Source organism: Monodelphis domestica, chromosome 1, assembly GCF_027887165.1.
Source record: "Monodelphis domestica isolate mMonDom1 chromosome 1, mMonDom1.pri, whole genome shotgun sequence".
Taxonomy (NCBI): Eukaryota; Metazoa; Chordata; class Mammalia; order Didelphimorphia; family Didelphidae; genus Monodelphis; species Monodelphis domestica.
This window is the reverse complement of record NC_077227.1, coordinates 337,716,320-337,735,445: the sequence shown is the minus strand read 5'-3', so window position 1 is coordinate 337,735,445 and position 19,126 is coordinate 337,716,320. Positions and strand designations below refer to the sequence as shown.

Genomic DNA, 19,126 nt, shown 5'->3' with positions numbered 1-19,126 from the left:
ATATCCCAGATCAGATTACTTGCCAGTTCAGGGAAGGGAGGGAGGGAGACAAGACAATTTGGACCATATAACTTTGAAAATCTTATGTAGAACATTGTTATTACATGTAATTGGTAAAATAAAGTAACTTTACAATAAAAAAAATTTTTAATGATCCCTATTTTATAGTTGAGAGGCAGAGGTTAAGTGACTTGTCCAGGGTCACATAGCTAATGTATCTGAAGCTGGATGAGAGAGAGGGAGAGAGTGTATTTGGGGGCAAGGAGGGGTGGGGAGAGGAAAAGGTCTATCTCTATAGGAAAGCTTCAATTCCCTTCCCTCATCCACCACCAGAATGCTGCTCCCCTTAGCACCTTCCTTGCCCACCCGCCCCCCCAGACACACACACACAATATTGGCACATTCTATCAGCCCATTCCTGCCTTTCTCCTGCAGGCTGTTCAGAAGGGTCCTTAGAAGAGCTCCTGCTATCCAGAGATAGGGGAATCTGGCAGACACAGTCACCAGTCACTCCAGGCTCTTCCCCCAACCTGTGGCCTGCCCCCAAAGCTTCCTGTGGCTTAGCTTCCTTTGACTCTTTCCCTTGAGGCCTGACTGCTTCTGGAAAAACCTTCAGTTCCCTCCCTCTTTTGAGTCTGTCCTCCCACCCAACTCTGGTCATGCCTCATCTGTTTTAACTTAGCCTGGGGTGGGAATAGGGGTGGAAATCTCAAGGTTGATGAATCCTCAGACCCTTCCTGTCTTCTGGAGCAACTGAGAGTTAACTGAGGTTAGTAAAATGAATATTCTATGCTCTAGTCTGAGTAGACCTCAATCTCCTTGAGAGGTGGTTTCTGAGACAGTTGCCTCTATCTGAGACAGAAAAAGGACAAGGGGAAGCTAGGTTGTTCTAGCTAGTTGTTCTAGGCTAATCCACTAGAAGCCAGTGGATTGAAATCTAGGCTAGAGGAGGAGATTCTGGATTCAAATCTGACCTCAGATACTTCCTAACTGTGTGACCCTGGGCAAGTCACTTATCCCCCATTGCCTAGCCTTTATTGCTCTGTCTTGGAACTAATACACAGTATTGTATAAGATGGAAGGTGAGGGTTAAAAAAAAAAAAGAGGGCAGAAGACTCAAGAATGGACTTCAGAAAAAGAAAAGGATTCCCCCAATCTCTCTAAATTGCTCTATGGCTCATATCATGGTCCCACTCCCCCTAGTCATGGATAGTACTAGAGATCTGCTTGTTGACAAGGGGGAAGGAAGTGAAGCTATAAAGGAGATCACCCAGTTTCCCCACTAGCTCCCTCATCCACTATTTACCAGACTGGTCAAAGTCCACACAACTAGATTGCGCCTCAATACACTCTTTGCTATATTCTCCTCTACCACGCTTTCTCGTGAAAGTCTTTTAGGAGAGGATGGGGTGGCATCTGCTACCATGGTGCCAGTGGAAAGGAGTTACAGCCTAGGGAGGTTGAAGGGCTAGAAGGAAGAAGGAAGGCAAGCAAGCTTTGGCCCTGGGCAAGGAATCCAAAATGCTGCTGCTGGAAGGGAGAGAGCATCCATCATCATCCCTGCCAGGAATACATCCAGCCCCCAAAAAGAAATACTGCCGACTAAAGAGAGAACAACAAAGGGCTCCGTTTCATCAGCAATGCGGAGCCAGCGGCGCCTGGCCGGCCAGCCCATCGGTCATCCCACAAAGGTCCTGATTGTCTGAGTGTATGTGTGTGTGTGGGGGGGGGGGGGGAGGCGGGTGGAATGGAACACTGCACTGGGGGTAGACAGAGTCACCAAGAGACTGAGACCCAGAGACAGAGGGACAGAAACCCAAAGGGGGGGACAGAGACCCAGAGGCAGGGGACAGGGAGAATAAAAACACTGAAAGACTTAGATGCAAAAACAGGGACAGAAAAACACAGAGAGATAGAACAGAGACAGAGGAACAGACAGAATGCCAGACAGGGAGACAGAGAAAGGGATACAAAATAACAGAGGCAGAAGAAGGGACAGAATGACAGACAGAAACAGCAGGATAGAAAGAGACCTCCTGAGACAGATGTAAGCAGCCAGAGACGAAGAAGAAATATGAAGAGAAGCTGCAAGCCACATATAGAAAATGACAAGACAGGTAGAGAAATGAAGGAACATGTTGAAAAAAAACCTCCAATTAGTACAAAGCAACCACCCCAAGAACCTCTCTGCCATTAAAAGTTCCATTTGGAGGCTCTGTTCCCTCAAAAGGGTCTCTTGATGGAGTACCTAGACTAGATGAAAGGGCTAGATCATCTCAGGGCTGAGACACCCCAACTTCTCCACTCTGTCCCCAGACCAAAGATCCCTCTGAGTCATGGGCACTCTAGGGACAGACATGTTTTGATCTGAAGACCCAGGAAGGAAATGGTCTTTCATCCCTGCCCTGAAAGGGGGCGAGTCTTCCCTATTACAGAAGGGCCAACCCACCATTTTCCTCCTTTCCTCCAGGGCCCTGGTCCTAGAACATGGTTCTCAATCTGCCTTTAGTCCCAGGGTTAATTAGACACTTTGTTCTTTTCTGTCCTTGGTCAGTCTCCCTCCCCCTCTAGACTTCAGTGGCAGGGGGTACCCACCTCCCTCCTCGAAGCTCTTCACACCAGCTGCAGGGGCTCCCAGCCAGGAGAAGGCCAGTCAGAGTAGATGGGGAATAGAAATGGGGGTAAGATGTCAGTCCTGGACCATCCAGGGGAGTTCCTGGGGTCAGGGCCTGGCAGTAGGATGGGTCTCCTCCTGTAAGTTGAACCTCATTGGTGGAACTGCAGAAAAAGGGGGAACATCAGACTTAGAAGGATTCCTCCCAGAGCAATTTGGTAAGATCACATTCTACCCCATCCTTAAGACTACAGAACCTCATCCCCAAAGTCTCATTTCTGGGAGGGAGGAGTGGAAGGGGAATCACTTATCTGATTCCCTTCTTTCTACCCATCACCCAAGTGAAACCACAGCAACAAGATCCATTTGGTGCCCAGGTATCATTACCTCACAGGCCCATAGGATTTAAAAGAGGAAGACAACAAAAGCATCAAATCCAATCCCCTCATTTTACAGATAAAGTAATAACGACCCAGAGAACCTAACTCTAACAATTTGTCTAGGATCATAATAGCAAGGATAGGATTCAAATCCAGGGACCCTAATTCCAAAGCTAGTGTTCCTCCTTTATTAAGTTGCTCCTGCTCCTCCACTTGACAAGTACCCATCCCAAGATCAATTCATGAAGGTAAGACCCCTTGGGAAATCCTCCCAACCCATTAGGGTCCTATATTTGGCTCTAAAACTGAACCCAAAGAGCAAGAGAAACAAGAGTCTAGGTCATCATACTGGAGAGGTCTGGGATATAGTTCCGGCTCTGCCTGACACATTCTGAGGCATTGCTTGCATCATGGCCCTTCTCAAGGTCTTAGATTCTCCATCTAAGGAATGGGAAGATTCCCCTCTGCCTTCCCAGTAAATAGATGTGGATTTGCTCAGCAGTAGGGCACAGAAGGAGGAGAAAAGTGGCTTCCAGTGTTCCCTTCTTTCTTTCTAAATGTTCTATCTGTCACCACTACCCTTCTCTGTGGGAGTCACCTTAAAAAAAAAAAAAGGTCAGACCCTCAAGAGAATCCCTGGAAGTACCTTCATGGCCCAAGAGGAGCAGAGATTGGGGATTTACCTTGGCAGTCAGCTCCCAATGTCCCAGGGAGGGCTGTGGACAGGGCTCCTACCCAGGATTCTGTACTACGGCAGGGCTTTGGGGAGCAGGGGAAGGGGACAACATTGGCCCTGTGTGAATAGAGCGCTGTCCTGGTGTTTGGAACGCTACGCCAATGATGTCATAATGTCGGTGGGTGCTGATGTCATGGGTAAGGTGGTTGGGAATGCTTTCTCTAGACTCCTCACTCCCAATCTGGATCCCAAGTATACACATCTCCTTTAATCCATTTTGTACAGCACAATCTGATTAATCCTCTGAATGCACAGCTCTGATTATACAACTCCCCCTGACTAAGAGCCTTAAAAGGCTCCCCAGTACCTATCGAATCAAGAACAAACTCTAAGCTGCCCCTCAAAGGTCTTCTATAATGTGGTCCCAATTTGCCATCCTAGCTTGATGTCTCATCACTTCCCTACTGAAACAACTGTCTTTGCTCAAACCAGATTAGTCTATTCACCAAGTCCCCCCAAATTACGAAATAGGTCCCACCAATTTCCTATGCATTTGCGTACATTACTTCTCCCACCCTGAAACATCTCCCCACCATCTACAGCCCTCTTTGCTTCCAGTCCAAAATCTTTAGGGCCAAGGTCAAGTCCCATCCTTCCCCTATTTCCTTAGCCTGTATTCCCACTAACATAAATATCCCCATAGGGAAAGGGGTACACACATACACACACACTTGAACACAAGCATGCATATAGAATCGAGCACACCAGGACAAACGACAGCGGGATAGACAGGAACAGCAGCCTCAGGCAGCAGTAGTTGGATGGATCAGGCTGAGTAACAAGGTAGACGTTTCATCCCTCTCTGATCCAAGATACTATTCTGGGAATTTCCCAAGGAAGTCAGTCACATGGGGAGACACAGAGATACAGGAAAATGCATATGCTTGGCAGCTGGCAAGAATACCAAGAGGTAAAGGATGGTCTCAATTTTCTCAAGGTCATCTCTCAACCTAAGGACAATACAACCAACATCCCAGAAACCCCTCTATTGGAGCCAAAGTAACCATATCTACAAAGGGCCTTAACTTTGCAGATATATGAGCAAAATGAGTTACCTACCAAGGCCACAAGAATAAAGGCAACTCCTTGTCCCCCCCAAAGGCATGTCAGGCATGATCAACAGGATGGGGCAGGGGATGCAGTTTAGAAATGGTCCCCATAGTTCCCTAACCTCAGCACTTTCAGAGCCCTTGAGGGGAAGAAGGATGCACACTACTAGGAAACCAAAATGAAATCCATCCAACACTTGGGTCTTTCCAGAGCACTTCCATGTGTGCATGAACACACACACACACACACACACACACACACACACACTTTCATTTCATAAGTCCTCATTGTGAGGTGGGTGGGGCCAAAATCATTTCCCCTTTTATAAATTAATATGAAGCGCACAGAAGTTGCCCAAGACCACATAGCAAGTCAGTTGGGTAGAGTGAAGAGCAGAAGCCATATTGTCTCCCTCCCAAACTATTATACTGCAGACAACACTATCCAGCTGTCTTTAAGTTTTTTACCCAGAACCCAAAGATCCAGACTCTCTACTACAATTCAAGGTCCTTGTTGAGATAAGGGGAGTTAGCATTTATATGCTCTTTAAGATTTGCAAAGTGGTTTATACATAATTGCTAGTCTGATCCTCACAGCCACACTTCATGGTAGTGTCTTTGGGATTCCCATTTTATAGATAAGGAAACTGAGGCAGAGCCAGGTTAAATGATTTACTTGGGGTTACATATTCAGTCTCTAAGGTAGGATTCAAACAGATTTTCTTGCCTCCAAGTACAATTTACCACTCACAACCCTAGTGGTGGGGTAGGAGTGGGAGGGATAGAGGAATGGCCCAGAGTTCTGCAGTGCCTTAATGAGCTGTACCTCTCCCACTAAGGGTGGTCCTCACCTTAATAACCCTGAGTTGTTTAGGTAACAGGGTTTTACAGGATAGCTACAGGGATGTATTAAGAAAAAAGTATCCCTCCTCTCCCAGAGTACAAAGGAAAGAGTGCTGACTCTGGAGCTGAAGGACCTGGATTCAAATCCCACCTTGGACATGTCACTTAACCAACATGAGACTTCATTTCCTTAACTGTAAAATGAGGGATTTAGACTATATGACCTCTGAGATGTTTGACTCTAAAATGCTGACTCTATGACCTAGGTAACTCAGCAGGTTTGAGCTGGTAAAAAAAAAAATGTTTTTTAATCCAACCCCTTTATCTTATAGAGAGCCATAAATAAAGTGACTTGTCTAAGGTCACACTATCAATAGCAAAGCCAGAACTGAACTCCCAGATCTAGCTTTTCCTTGATCTTTCCTTTAAGAATTGGGAGGATGTACAGGAGACCTGGGATGGCAGCTCTAGGAGGAGGAGAGGAAAAGGAGGAAGAGGCGGCTGGATGTCTCTGCAGGAAATCAAACAGCAGGGAAACACCACTTGTTCTCCTCCCCCAGCATCCCACAGGCTACCCTAGCCAGCTCCACACAAGCTCTCATTGTACAAGGGCTTCCTTCTTTGCCACTGTGCTGGTGTTCTTGGGTTTTGAGTGGGGGGGGGGGCACCCATGAGGAATGGGGAGGGTCAACCTTAGCCAAAGCATAAGGCCTCCGGCTGCTTCTGCCCCTTTCTTTTTGTGGCAACACTCCCCAGCTCCCCATATCAAAGCAAGCTAAGTCACAGGGTAGAGGGAGTGAGAATCATATTCCTACCTAGGAGAGACTTCCCTAGCCAGTGTTGGAAGGGGCTCCCAGAGCCAGGGTGGGGGTGGTGGGGAGGAAGAGCAAGAAATAAAAAGGCAGGGACCTCTGCCTAGGAAGCTCCAGCCAGCCTGGCTGTGTAGGAAAGGAAAGAGAGAGACTGCTAGAGATGGGGAGAAGGTGCCTGGGGAAGACCTTCCCAGTGATTCCAGCAGGGGCTGACATACATACATACATACATACATACATACATACATCTGTCTCCTCAGGTCTTATTGCCAGGTTTCTGGCCCCAAATGCTAGTTGACTGAACACAGGTGAGAAGACATAGAGAAACAAAGAGATAGTGGGTACCCCTCCACCTTGGCCATTGGTACCAGCTCCTTTCCAGAATTTAACATATGGGACTTTAGAGACAGTAAAGGAGAAGGGATAGATTTTTGGCTGTTGGTCCCTAAGGCAGGCTGCAGCCAGAGGGTACAGCAAAGGGAATGGGAGGGAAAGTTGCTGTGAGACTCAGATTTCCCTATCAGCAGCAGAGCACATGGCTGGCCTGGAAAAAAATCCTCTGGAAATTTGTGCTCAGAAACACAAGGGGCATACACAGAGTGTACGTGTACACACACACACACACACACACACACACACACACACACAATGCTGGCGGGTAAACTGGACGTACCCTGCCCGGGGGCCTGACAGGGCAGCTACGCTCTATCGGGCCAATAATCCACAAACTAAGAGGGATTTATTGTACATGGCAGGGCCTAACAGCGCCAGAAACCCACAGCACTTGTGTGTGTGTGTGTGTGTGTGTGTGTGTTTAAGTAGGAGAAAAAAAATGTGTATCCAGCTATATCTGTGTAAAATGTCCTAGGGTACAGAGGTTCCATGCCATGCTACTGAGGCCATGGTCAGAGTGGAAGATGGCTCAGAGCTTTATGGTAGATGACTAGTCCTTCCAAGATATGAGTGCTCTGCCTACAAGGGAAATTTCACAAATGTGAAATGTTTCCAGTGGAAGTAGGGGAAGAAGGGGAAAGAGGGAAAGAGGAGGTGGATAGGGATTGAAGCTCAGGGAGGCCCTCTTTCTCTCTTGCAAGAATCAAGGTATATCTACCAGACATGAGGTAGGCTGGCAAGCATCCATTGGATAGAGAAACTTGGGCACAAGGATGGGAGGAGCCGGGGTTTTGTGCCTGAGTTTCCCCATCTAGTCAATGGTTTCTTGCTTCACTTGAGCAAAATTATATCTGTGGAGGAGAGGGGCCAGGCAGGGTAAGCTATGATTTATTTCTAGGACAGAAGGGTCACCTGAACTAGCTATGCCCACCTCTCCCCTGGCAACATTTCCCCCTCCATCCCATAAAACAGGTCCAATAGTTTTGGCAGCCAAAAGGCAAGACTGCATGCAAACCCGGATGGCCAGGTGGTCTCTTGGCCACCTGCTCCCACCCCCTGCTTTGGCAATGATGGGGAATGGGGCCATAGCCTACCTACCTAGGAAGAAAACCTACTTCCCCCCTTGGCAAGTAGATTTATCCCTTGCCCACCATCCACCACAGCCAGTGATGATAATTGTCTATGGCCTTAACAGCTCTTCCTGGCAGGTTGAGTCCACTGCCACATCTGCAGGCTAGGGCCTCTGCGGCTGGAGTGAGAAATAACGAGAAAACAAAAGCCCCCAGACTGCAGGCCTGGTGGAAGGAGGGAGGAAGGGAGGGAGGTGTCGCTCTGGCCTCGGGAGCACAAAAATAATGAGCCAAGAGGGGCCGCGAGGCCAGCTTGCCCGCCCAGCACAGGGAGGCTCGAGTCGAGAGCCGGTTCTTTCCGGCCTTCCCTATCTGACCTTGACAGATGCCATGGCGCCGATGCCCTGGAGAGAAGCCGGAGAAAACTGCTGCCCTCTTTCCTCCCCTCCCCTTCCACCAGCTCAAAACAGGGCTACCACACAACTCAGGACTGGCAGGCTGGGAATTGCCTCAATTTCCTTACTTGCCCCCTCCGCCCCCCATTCCCCTTCCCTTAGTCAAAGCCTAATCTGACCACTGAGGCAGAGAGGGGGCCCCAGATGGGAAGGGACCTGGAGGAGGAGAGGGAAGGAGTAGGATCATAGAAAAGAGTTTACAGTGCTCCTCAGGGTTTCTTCAGCCAGAGGAAAAGCCCTACTTACATTCAGCCCAGGCAGAGGATCCCACACCTCACCTACCTATGGGCCCAAAGAGTCTGATGGAGAAGAAAGGTGAGCTTTCCACAGGCCAGAAGGCTGAGGTCAACCCAGCATTTCCCCTGTCCTCTTCCCCACAACAACTCAACAGGGAGCCTTCTGTTATTGGCTGGGAGTGGAATGCCAACATATTCTGTGTGTGTGTGTGTGTGTGTGTGTGTGAGTGAGACAGACAGACAGACAGACAGACAGACAGACAGACAGACAGAGGCGAGGAAGGAGGGAGAGAGAAGAGAGAATAAGCATTTGGGATGATGGGCCTCTGCTTTCTCATCTATTAAATGAGTCGTTGAACTATTTAATTTCTGAGGTCTTTTCCAGCTGTGACTTGCTATGGTTCCATGAGGTGTTTTCATTTGTGGACCTGAATATCTGTGCAGGCAAGGAACTTACATTTGGGCATCTGTCTAGGTGCATGTGTGTGGAGCTGTATACAGATGCTCATGGGTCACATCATCTGTATGTATGATTATTTGTGAGTGTGTAAGTGCCTGTATGTTGGTATGCATTACTAAGGTATGTGTGTGAATGTGTACGGTGCCCATGTGTATGACTGGGCAAGCATACATAACTGTGTGGAATGGGCACTGAATGCACACACTCGTGCCTGTGTGCACATGTCACTGTAACTTGTGGTCCATGGGTGACCCCCTATATGCATGTGGGGTCATGAAGGGTCACCCATGGACAAAGGAAGCTAGACCTTGTTCTAGACTTGGAGAGCTCCAGCCCCTAAAATGAGCTGAGAACAGATGGAAAGACGGACAGCCTCTGCATTTGGCCAGGCCCCCAGTGCTGCAGTTGGGCAAGACCAGCTGAATCTTCTACCCCACCGAGATGGGAGGGAGGATAGGAGTGCTGCAGCTGGCACTGTGAGAATGAGAATCAGCTCTGCCAGTTGGTTCCAGTGACAGGGCGGAAGAGGGCAGCGGGCAAAGCAAGAGGAGTGCTCCCTTCTCCCCCCTCCAGCCCCTCCAAAGGCACACATATACCACAGTCTCCTCCAGGGTCCCTCACCTAGCTCCACCTTTCCCACACCAGACCAAATTGAGAGACTCACAGATCCACCCTCCATCCACCATCAACCAGCATCCTGGTCAGGCTGAAAACCTCTCCAAGGTATCTGTGCAGTCTACATAGCCAGGGGAAGGAAGGAACCTGTTCTAGTATGATATAGGGGTAGGGGAAATCAAGTAATCAGGTGGGTGGTAGACCTCAGTAGGAACTGAGATGGGTGGGGGGATGGTGTTGGGCTGGAGGTGCCCAGAGGAAGATCAGTGATTCAGCACACTTACTACATAATTACAAAATCATTAGAGGGAGAGAGACTCGTGTGAGCTTACAGGAAAAGGCGGGAGGGGATACCGCATCAGAACCTCTCCCCCAAAAGAAAGATCCCACCTGCTAATATAATGAAGGAAAAAAACAAGCTCAGAACATTTCATTTCTGAAAACAAGAACAACATCCCCAGATCTCAGCTTGAGCAAAGATTGAATTGACCAAAAGGAAGGTGGGTTGGATCTTTCTGATTATAAGGGTGAGTCCCTCTGGAGAACCTCCATCCCAGACAAACTCTCCCTTAGCCTGCCCCTAGGACCTCAAGTCCTGTTGCTGTGACTAAAGGGAACAAAAGGCATTTCTAACCCAATTTTCTCTCTGCCAACCCCTAAGGTGCTAGCTTGCTCCTTCCTACTCCAGAAATCTTCCCCCTATAATCAACAAATTCACACCAACCTCCCACAATGGTTTGCAGATGACTTCACCTCTCTTGATGAAATCACTCTGACCCTTTCCTCTCTCCAGTCCTCCATCGTGTTCTCATCTGTAGTCAGTCCCTCCCCTGGCCCTGTTTCCAAAACACACAACATAAAAGCACCCACCCCAAATTGCCACTGGGCTCCAGGGACACACCCAAGGGTTGTGTCCCAAGATAGATGGCTTAGAGTCCTGGGAAGAATGGCTGGGGTGGAAGACCCTACCATGAGTCTCTGAATCCTCAGCAATGGAACAGTCTTCTTGGATCTGTAACTCCCCCACCACCCCCAGATTAATCCAGTCCTAGCTGGAGATGGCTCCCCGCCCTCACAAATGCAACCAGCTCTGGGACACAGCAAGGCTGCTTGCTCTCTCCCAGAATGGTGTCCGGGAACAGCATGCCAACACTTCAGGCCTGGAGGAAAAAGCAGTGGGGGTGGGCTGCTGGGGTAGGGAGTAGAGCCTAATTAGCCAGCTTGGGATTTCATCGGGACTTGGGAGTCTGCGCCTCGAGCTCTTAGAGAAATAACCAGGGGAACCGCCTCTCACAAATGTCCACAACAGGGCCTGGGGTTTCCAGGGTCAGGGTGGGGGGAGGGGGGAAGCAATCTGAAAAAAGACAGGAGGTACCTCTGCTAAGGGATCTAAGAGGATGCTAGAAGAAGGAAAAGAGACAACATGACGGGGAGGAAGGGCCCTGAGCATCTCCTCTCTACGGCCATTTCCCGAGGCCAGCGGAAATTCTATACCAGAACACTGGCTCCTTTAATTCCTATGGTGCCACTAGGCACCTCAATTAGTGGTGTTCAAAGTTTGTTCCTAATTGGCTTCATTTTTCCTCATAAATGATTCATGGTCCCCAAGGTCCGAAAGGTGGGGACAGAAGGGAATTTGGAAGAAGCTGTGCCCCATTGTCATCTACTCCCTCTCTCCGTACCCTAGGTAGAAGCCCACAGGCTGAGCTGAGAGGGGAGGAGATCCCAGCCCAGAGACCATGACCCAAAGTTGTTTGTGGTTAAGCAGTGAGCAGTTGGCTAATAATGTGTTTGGGGTAAATCGGTGAAAAGCTAGGGGAGGCTGGTTTGGGAAGGAATGATTGGGAATGGGGTGGAGAGAGAGATGGGACACATAACGAAAAAGAGGAGTGTGAAGGAGTATAGAGGTGGACCCTTCACAACCCAAGCCCATCAAAAAACACACCTTCCAGGGGACAGCTGGGTAGCTCAGTGGATTGAGAGCCAGGCCTAGAGATGGGAGGTCCTAGGTTCAAATCTGACTTAGACACTTCCCAGCTGTGTGATCCTGGGCAAGTCACTTAGCCCTCATTGCCTAGTTCTTACCACTCTTTTGCCTTGGAGTCAATAACACAGTATTGATTCCAAGATGGAAGGTGTAAATGTTTATAAAAAAAAACTTCCTTTGGCACCAAATCATTCCTGATCCCACAGCCCTGGACCATCAAAAAAACAAAGGTGGAGTTCTCCCAGTCTTGAAAAAGCAAAGTCAATAGGATATACATTGAAGGGATTCTCCCCCAGATTTTAGCTCCCATCTAAGATGTATGGTGGGAATCCTCACTTGAAGAACCTGAATTGTGGACTCCTACTTCTGCCTGGACCCAAGGAGTCACAAGAACATCAGGAAGACCTTCCTCTTGGTAGAGATAAAATAGCATTTCTGGGGGACTATGGTGTCCTGGAACCAAAAGATCTGGGTTCAGGCCAGAAGAAACATAATCCTTTCTCTGATCCACATCCAGACCTGAGTTCAAATCCCTGAAAAATCACTTGCCCTCTCTGGGCTGCAACTTCTTTTTGTTTAAAGCCTTACTTACTATTTGAGAATCAATACTATGAACTAGTTCCAAGGCAGAAGACTGCTAAGGGGTAGGCAACTGGGATTAAGTGACTTGCCCAGGGTCACATGGCTAGGAAGTCTCAGGTCGAATTTGAACTCAGAACCTCCTGTCTCTAGGCCTGGTGTTCAATTCAATGAGCCACCTGGTTGCCTCCAATGCAATTTCTTTCTTGCTTTCTTTCTTTCTTTTTCTTTGTCTGTCTTTTTTTCTCTTACCTTCTGTCTTAGGATGAATAATGTGTATTGCTTCCAAGGCAGAAGAGCAATAAGGGCTAGGCAATGGGGGTTAAGTGACTTGCCTAGGGTCAAACAGCTGGGAAGTATCTAAGGTCACATTTGAACCCAGGACCTCCCATCTCTAGGCCTGGCTCTCAGTCCACTGAGGCACCCAGCTGCCCTCTCAATGCAATTTCTTAATCAGCAAAATTGACCTGGTCTAGATGATCTTGAAGATCTCTTTCAAATCTAAGGTCCTACAGTGAGAGTTCAGGCTTGAGAGAGACCTTAAGAAATCCCCCGTATTCTTTGCTCAATAAGATGGCTTTCTGGGATTTGGAAGAGATACAGGAGGAAATTTAGGGGATAGAAAAACAAAAGATAATAAAAGAATTATTAAATAATAATGCAAATTTGATAGATGTATAACTTATATATAAAATTTAGCAACTTTACTATCAGAGGATATAAAATAATAATTTTTTTTTAAAGAGACCACTTGGTCCTCAAAAGGACTATAAAAGTACAAAAGGACCCTCACTATGACTAGGGGAGGGGTTAAGATAATTGCAGGTATGGGAGGGAATGGGAACATGAGCTCTCCAGGATTTGAGGAAAACATGACATTAACTCTGGTCCAAGCACATCTTGTAAACTCACCATTTCAGATTTCCTGGGAGAAAGAGCAGAACAATGACAAATGCATCAGTGGAAAAGAAAATAACTTTGAAAGATGGCAAAACTCTCCTCTTAACCTCCCAGAAAGCCAGCTGGTGGGAAAGTATACACCTCTATCCTTTTCACAGAAAGATGGTGGGCCCAAGTGTGGAATGAGGCATACTCTGTCAGCCGTGGCCAATAGATTGACTCGTTTCATCTTTTTCAAAAGAAAAAGTTCTATTGGGAGTACCACTGTATTTTTAGAGAATTAAATTTATTTAGGAGATTATTTCTTTAAAGTAATTTTAATAACAATTACTACATTTTTAAAAGAAATGATCCTCAGGAGAGAGTGTAAGAAGTGATAGCAATGTGCTTTTTTGTTTTAAACCCTTGCTTTCTGTCTTAGTATTAATTCTAAGACAAAAGAGCAGCAAAGGGGATTAAGTACTTGCCCAGGGTCACACAGCTAGGAAAGTCTGAAATCAAATTTGAACTCAGGTCTTCCTGACTCCAAGCCTCATACCCTATCCATTGTGCCACCTAGCTGCCCCAACAATGCTCTTCTCAAAGAGCAAATTATTGATTTTTTATAAATGGTTGAACCGAGAGGTATAAAGGATCCCTTATCATTCCAATGGGAACCAAACAAGCTGACCAAGGTAGTCTGAGGTCAGAGGTAGTTTCTTCAGACCCTTCCTAAATCCAGACTGGGGTCTTTCCTTGAGGCTACATTTCCCTCAGTGGATACAAGAGCAGGCCAGTCACAAACTGCTTCCTTCATTCCTTCCCAGCTCAGCCCAACAACTCCTCACCTCCATCAGCAACACCCCCCACCCCCACACACACCCCTCCCTCCAAAGCCTGGCATGCTCTACCTTCTTGTGCCCCTGCATCGCCCCACCCACCCACTACCCAGCTTCTTTTCCCACTTCTATCCTCTGCTCTCCTCTCAGACAGCCCAAAATGAGACTGGCTGCTAATGTCACAGGCAATCACACACTCCTCTCCAACGCACAGACTTGTGCTGGCCCTGGGGGCTTCTTTCATAGCACATAGCTCAGAGCTTGGTCCAAGCAAGCCTGGAGAGGCACCATCCCTTTCTAAAATGGCCTTCGCTTCTCCTTTCCTTCCCACACTTCTGGAAGGACTAGGAATAGATGACTTTTAAGGTCCCGCCAGCTTTAGCATACTCCAATTTCTCCTTTTCTTCTCCCCCCTACCCCCCCCCCGCCCGCCCATTTTTGGCCTCCTTAGCAGATGCAATGAAACATCAGGTACCCAGGGTCCTGAAGAGGAGCTGGCCCCAGGCACCGGCAGGCAAAGGCTATTTTAGTTTGGTGGGCAGAGGGAAGGGAACTCAGGTTAGGTTTCCTTGGGGAGAGGTGCCAGAGAGGCAGAGCTTGAGAGAATGACCCTAGAACAGAGAGAAGTTGTGAGGGTATGGATGAGGCTTCACAATTTCCCAGAAGGCTATGAGGGAAGGAAGGAAGGAGTCATTCTAGTTGAAGCCCCAATCTTAAGACACTACAGAAAAGCACATGATGGTTAAGAGCTAAATTCTAGTCTCAAGTTTGCGATTGACTGGCTGTGTGATCTTGGGGTTAATTTGCTTCCTGATATGGGGTCTTCATTTCAGCTATATAATAGGAAAAATGATCCTTGCTCTGCTAACCCCTCACCAGGTTCCTATAATGGAAAGGATCTGAGGATCATCTCTCTAAGGTTTATAATTAACAAATAAAGAAACTGAGGCTCAGAGAGAGGGGAGGTGATATGCTCAAGGTCAGAGTGGTCACAAAGATCCCCGGGAAGGGATGATGCAATGTTCAAAGAGAAGAGGTTATTACCTAATCAAAATCCAGATCTAGGAAGACCCAAGGCCCCAGGGGGAATGAAAAAACATGAGCATCCCTGTGCCCTCAGAGTTCTGATAATTGCCTTCATCACCAATTAGCAGTATGACCTTGGAAAAGTTTCTTCACCTCTCTTCATCCTGGTTTTAAAGAACAACACCACCTCACACTTGGAGAGAGCTATTTTCCAGAGGGTTTAATATCCATTACCTCATCGGTCCAAACCAAAGACTTCCTATTCCTACTCCCCCACCACCACCACCAAACCAGGGCCTTCTCCTCATTTCCTCATTTCAGCCAACGGCACCATCATCCCTCTAGTCATCCAGACTCAAGGTTTGAAGGTCCTAAGACTCCTTCTCCCTCCCCAATGCAAAATCTTTTGAATTCTACCCTCTATATTTTGGTTTAGCCTATTCTTCCTCTATTTCTACCTTTTTAGTTAAAGCTGGTTTGTTTGGTATTTTTTCCTACTCCTTAAAGCTCCTTACCTATAACTCTCACACATAAGTTACCAGATTAAAAGCCATAGTTCTCACTATGTCATTCCTCAACTCAAAAATTTCCAGTGGGTCCCTACTGCTGCTTCTTACTCTGGTATCTGAAGATCTCCACACTTATCCTAACCAGTATTTTTCAACCTTCTCCTCTTGCTAGTTCCCTTCACAAATGTTACATTGTACAAATGAGACAACTTGCTGGTCTCGGAAAAGATCCCTTGACATCCCCCATTGTATCTTTGGTCATATAGGGTCGTAAGCACTTATCATATTCTTTCTTAAATTAGTTATTTTGTAGACTATAAATGATAGGGTCTTGAGGACACTGGATCATCTTCTAGCACACAGTAGGTCTTCAAAAAGGATTGACTGCATCTCTCTCCCTTCTTTGAAGAAATATAGGGGACAGCTAGATGGGTCAGTGGATAGAGAGCCACCCCTAGGGACAGGATGTCCTGGCCTCAGACACTTCCCAGCTGTGTGACCCCAGGCAAGTCACTTAACCTCCATTGCCTAGCCCTTACTGCTCTTCTGCCTTGGAACCAATTCTAGTATTAATTCCAAAACAGACAGTAAAGGTTTAAGAAAAAAAATGTTAATGTCTAGAAAATGGCCTATATTTTAAGATTCAGTTAATATGTAATTTAGTTTTGCTGAACTGGTTGCTTTTTTTCTTTCTCCTTTTTCATTCTGTATTATAAGGGATAGCTTCAAGGGGAGAATGGAGGTATATATCTGAAAATAAAAGTAATATAAAAACAAAAGATAGCAATATAAATTTAAATTTTTTGAAAGAAAAAGTATTAACTGAATCAATCATCACAGCAGCCCTAAAAGGGGACATTTCTAGGATGAAACCTTATGCCCATTTAACAGATGGGAGAAAATGAAGCACATGTTCTACTGACTGCAAAGCAAGGCAGCCACAGAACTTGAACCCAAGTTTCCTGAATCCCAGGCCAGGGTGTTTTTAATTGTATTCTCTATAACACTGCACCCATATAAGAACATTCTGAAGAATGAAGGAGACAGGCACCAGACTTGGGAGTCAGGAGGTCCTAGATTCAAATTTGACCTCAGACACTGTCTAGCTCTGTGACCCTGGGCAAGTCACTTAACCTCCATTGCCCAGCCCTTGCGGCTCTTTTGTATGAGAACTGATACTAAGACAGAAGGAAAGGGTTTAAAAAAAAAAAACCCAACACTACCCAAATATGAGCTATAATCCTTCTTTGAGATATAGAAAGAGCTCCTGCCAAGGGGGAGGGAAGGACAGGCTTATATACCAATACAATGGCCCCTTGTTGATGAACTCTTTGGTACAAGGAACCCAAAAAATATTTCTTCAGTGACCATAGCTAATTAGGGAAACAGGGAACAGAATAAGCTAAACACTGTGTAGGGTGCCATCCTCTGTGAACAGGGATAAAATTGAAATTACTTTGTATTTCTTTATATGCATGAATCTTCTCTTGATAGAATGTAAGTTCCTTGAGGGCAACAATTATTTCCTTTTCATATATGTGGTAACAAATACCTAGTAACCGTTTTGTTGACTTAATTCTTTTAAGCCTTATCTTCTGTCTTAATTATAAGGTTACATTTGAGCCCAGGTCCTCCTGAGTCCAGACTTCAAGTTCTTTACACTGTGCTACCTGGCTGCCCCTGTGAGTTGTTTAAATAAGCAAGAATTCTAGTCAATACCTGGAACGAAGACCAAGGGGGTCCCAAATGGACCTCTGACCTTGGCTCTTCTCAGAACATACCAGTACAAACCAGAATCTTCAGGGAACAGGAGCAGCCCACAAAGGTTAGGGTGGGACTAGAATTGTCTAATATATTCATCTTGTAGGGGCAGGTTTTCCAGGCCTCTCATGGACTCAGGGGAGATGCCCCCAAAGAGATCTGAGGAAGGTCAGGGAAGCAGCTTTTAGCACTCATTGACTAAGCCTCCTCCATTCAGAGCAGTACCACACATCCTTGACTGCCCTCTTGGCTCTGAAGCCTCCTATCTCAAACTCCATAAGTATCCTTGAATAATTACTGCAGGGAAGAACTGATTGTGTCTTTCCTGAAGAGGGTTCAGGGTCAGGAGAGAAGGGACCAAAGACAAGGGAGAGGGAGTGGAGGAAGACAGAGGAAGGAAGATGAATAGCCAATAGTCCCCAAGAAGCCAGCCTGCTCCCAAGATATATATATTCACCTTTCTCTGGGCTCCCCCAGACTTGCCCTAGAACCTTTAGGAACTTCCTGATCCCTAAATGGTTTCCCTGAGGGCCCATCCTCCTGAGGAAAGACTATTTCCAACCTTGAAAAATATGAGCTCCCCAAAAGTTCTGGGACTTACCTCTCAGATCTGCCTCCTGCCCTGCCATGTCACCAGAACAGAGGGAGGGAAAGTATAGGCCGGCTGAAAGAATGCAGGACCTACCATCAAAACACTTAGGTCCAAGACTGCCACAGAGGGCAGATCTTGGACAATCTTACCTGACCTCTATTGGCTTCAAGTTATTTGAAAAATGAAAGGGTTATTTAAAAAAAAAAAGTAACCTAAGAGGCACAGCGAGGTAGTTCAGTGGATAGAGAGGAAGGCCTGAAGATGAGAGGTCAAGGGTTCAAATCTAGCCTCAAGGCACTTCCCAGTTGTGTGACCCTGGGCAAGTCATTTAACCCCAATTACCTAGTCCTTACCTCTCTTCTGCCTTGGAACTGATGCTCAGTATCAGTTCTAAAAGAAGAGTTTAAAAGGAAAAAATATGAAAGGGTTAGCCTCTAAGATATCCTCCAAGCCTAGCATTCTAACAAACAGCCTGGAACTTATCAGCAGACACTGAGCTATGCATGGGAAGGAGCGTCATCCCAAGGGATGTCAGCTATACCCTGCTCTGGGGCTAATCCTAATAATAGTAATACCTAGCATTTATATATAACACTTCTAAGGCTTACACAGCACTTTAAAATATTTCATTTTTATCCTCACAACAACCCTGGACTGCTTTTATTTCCCTTTTACAGATGAGGAAACTGAGGCAAGCTGTGGTAACTTGCCCAGGCCTACATAGCTAGTAAGTATCTGAGGCTAGATCTGAACTCAAGTCTTCCTGGCTTTAGGTCTAGTGCTCTATCCACTGTGCCACCCAGCTACCTCACTCATACCCTGTCTCTTCCTTCCTGAGGGGTCTGGGAAGTTCTATCTCAGCTGGTGCCTTTCATAAGATTTGCTTCTCAAACCTGGAGTCTAAACAGCGAGGAACCAGTTAAAGAGGTTGGCTGTTTCAGGGGCACAAAGAGGTATGACTGAGAGAGAGAGATGGGAGGAGAGCTGGGCTGGTGGGGGTGTGCTCAGCAGAGACAAAGCTGGGGAATGAAACAAGGGATGTATAGTATAGCTCCAACCCTGTGGGTTTACCACCACTATTCCATCTTCTGGAAATGATTCATTTCACTATGATTCTTTGTCCATGATACATCCAAATTCAACCATAAACCACCAGATTTCAGTCCCAAAGGCCCCTCAATTTTGCTACGCTTTGCTCAGTCTGCATAGATCCTGGGTCTGCATCCTGAGGCCAGCAGCCATGGTCACTCTGTTGCCAATGGCAACCAAATCAGCTCCCCTCTCTCTCTGC

The 19,126-nt window shown here is 46.8% G+C and overlaps 1 protein-coding gene across 20 annotated transcripts in view; it reads right to left on the bottom strand.

Moving 5' to 3' along the window:
- CXXC5 (CXXC finger protein 5) overlaps nt 1-19,126 on the bottom strand; it is a 58,982-nt gene that overhangs the window by 10,914 nt on the left and 28,942 nt on the right. For 7 of the 20 annotated variants that reach the window (XM_007473712.3, XM_007473719.3, XM_007473717.3 and 4 more), the window contains exon 2: nt 2,596-2,778. The exons of 11 other annotated variants lie outside the window; for them this stretch is intronic. The gene's annotated coding sequence lies outside the window, so the exon portion shown is untranslated. Of the gene's footprint in view, nt 1-2,595; nt 2,779-3,677; nt 6,402-19,126 lie in introns of those variants that run through there. 2 more of the 20 variants (XM_007473714.3, XM_007473718.3) reach the window with 2 other exon arrangements.